At 36.0% G+C, this 2495-nt stretch overlaps 1 long non-coding RNA gene across 2 annotated transcripts; it reads left to right on the top strand.

Annotated features, from left to right (window-relative positions):
- Positions 1-235: 235 nt before the first annotated feature.
- LOC141405619 (uncharacterized) lies at positions 236-1194 on the top strand. Of its 2 annotated transcripts, none has more exons than XR_012413242.1 (3): positions 236-250; positions 414-931; positions 1002-1194. It is a non-coding gene; the product is annotated as an uncharacterized lncRNA (long non-coding RNA). The 2 variants fall into 2 exon arrangements; XR_012413241.1 differs by lacking the exon at positions 236-250 and adding an exon at positions 293-307.
- Positions 1195-2495: the final 1301 nt, after the last annotated feature.

The following is a 2495-nucleotide window of genomic DNA, read 5'->3' on the forward strand; positions in this document are numbered from 1 at the left end:
GCTACAAGAATGCAAAGCAAAATTCCTACTCGTTTCTGAGATAAAGCCCGATTATCGTAGTCGTTTATTCCCGGCATTTTGCTCCGAATTCTGAACGAAATGGGAAAAATTGCTTACTATAATCGAATAGAAAAATTGGTGATTTTTTTCGAAGGGTGCTTCCGAATTTGTTCAGACGTGTCGGACATCCGACATTTGGTTTGCTGGGCTATTCTAAGAATGAATCAAAAAGATATTTGTTTACTCTTGCGTAAGTTCAAGTTCAATTCTATTACATTTCCGTAATCAGGGTGCATCGCATACATAAGTACGTACATATGTAAATAAATGTACATAAGCTCCGCTTTCGTAGAGACATGATGATATGGGAACAACGTTCATATTCATATTTACAAACAATTATTTTGTTCTAGGCATTTTTGTTTTGCTTCGTCGTTATCAATCAATCCCAAGCCGTTCAATCCATCCGTCCATCCAATGAAATTCAATTAAAACCCAAAACCCTCACGAAATTCTGCTCGTTTGAACACAGATCACAGCAGACGCAGTAAAACGCAAGCAAACAATTTCGAAATAAGACAACCACAGCAACAAGATCGTAAATTGTTCTGTAGACAACGCGTTTTTTGTGTCCCTCATTCAGTTTGGAAAGATTACTCAAAGTGACAACACCACACAGCTCCATTCATTCACTCCAGAGTGCAGTGCATTATTCGAAACTATCAAAAGAACGAAATTGAAAGTCGCCAGTCGTTGTTTCTTCAGACGTGATTATAATATTAATTTGCCAAATTTGACCAAAATAAACTTAAAAATAAAATGATGATGATGCAGCCGCGTCCGCGTCTTAACATGGTCGCAATCTTCCTAATTGTCTTGGCTGTCATAATGACGCATCACACCCATTTAAATCAAGCCGTGCCCATACTTGGTAACTAGCTAAATTACCAAAGAGATTTGAATTAAAATTGTTGTTTATTTCCTATTGCCAATTTTTGTAGGACAACAAACTGATATCGATGACCATTCCAAAATGCAGGGTAGAACTAAACCAGTCTTGGTATATTGTGACGAAATTGGAAACCATTTGAATTGTATTTTATTCTGTAAGAACCTGGGTCACATGTCGGGCAATTGCGGTGGTGATTTTATATGTAATTGTTTCTAATAAATAAATGTATTTATTTATAAAAACACTCTGAAACAACTCTAGTTTAGTAAAACTCTCCGATATTTTTGAAATTTTTTCCAGTGGTAGATATTGTTGCGCTGATCATGGGAATGTATAATTTTCTTGGGGAAAGGACCCGGTTATTGGACCCGAAAGTCCGGGAACAAATACCGGGTTAGACACGGCTCTACTAAACTTGCTACAAAATGTGTGTCATTGGAAAGCATATGGAAATACCTATTCAAAAAGTGGTCATATGATGGAGTTACTTCCAGGTATTCATGTGATATAGCCCAAACATTAATTTATGGACCCGGGTTTTTCCATAAAACCCTCAAAAAGTCAAAAATGTATTTCAGATTATAGCTCGCACTTTAACGTTTCCAAAGTGGTGATATATGTTGTAATACCTTCTCTGGATCCAGAAATATTGTCCTTAACATCTTGACAACTCGGTTTTGTAGGGCTCCTTTCTTCCCAGCAAAATGTTCGATCACAAATCATGAGTTGAATCATGGGTGCAAGTGACATGTCATAGGTGAAAATTTAGGTGAATCACCATTGACATTTACAAGGGAGTGACACACACTTTCACCAATTCATTGTCATAGCATTTTGCAGCAGTTCATTGTCATAGCATCTTGCACCAATTCATCATCATAGCATCTTGCACCAGTTCATTGTCATGGCATTTTGCACCAGTTCATTGTCATAGCATCTTGCACCAGTTCATTGTCATGGCTTCTTCCACCAGTCCATTGTCATGGCTTCTTGCACCAGTTCATTGTCATGGCTTCTTGCACCAATGCTTTGGATCCGGATTTTCGCCAATCAGAAATAAAATTTGCAATACAATTTTGTAATTTGTTGAACTAATAATAATACAATGCACAGTTGTATCGCCAGATGTTATTTTTCTTTATCTTCTATATATATAAAAATGGTGTAAAAAATGTATAGTAATTCATAAAATGAGAACGGCTAGGCCGATTTCTGTAAAATTTTTTGTCAGTTATTCGTATTTTCGAGGAGAAGATCTTTACGGAAGAAAATTTTTGAAAATCTCTCTGGAAAAGTCGGAAAATTGGAAAAATCGAAAATTGAGTTTTTGTATGAAATTGTATTCCTTAATAGCGAGACGAAGTTCGCCGGGTCCGCTAGTTTTATGTAATTTTCAAAATTATATATTATATTAATCTGCAATATCATATTTATCTTTTCCGATGGCTGCAAGATATTTCATTCAACTTGGGGTTCCGTTCTTCCAATATTCGATAAATTATGTGTCAATCTCTCAACCAAACTCATCTAGTATAAAATTGAA

This window comes from Musca autumnalis, unplaced genomic scaffold (assembly GCF_047663935.1).
Source record: "Musca autumnalis isolate F117 unplaced genomic scaffold, ASM4766393v1 scaffold_5, whole genome shotgun sequence".
In the NCBI taxonomy this organism is placed as follows: domain Eukaryota; kingdom Metazoa; phylum Arthropoda; class Insecta; order Diptera; family Muscidae; genus Musca; species Musca autumnalis.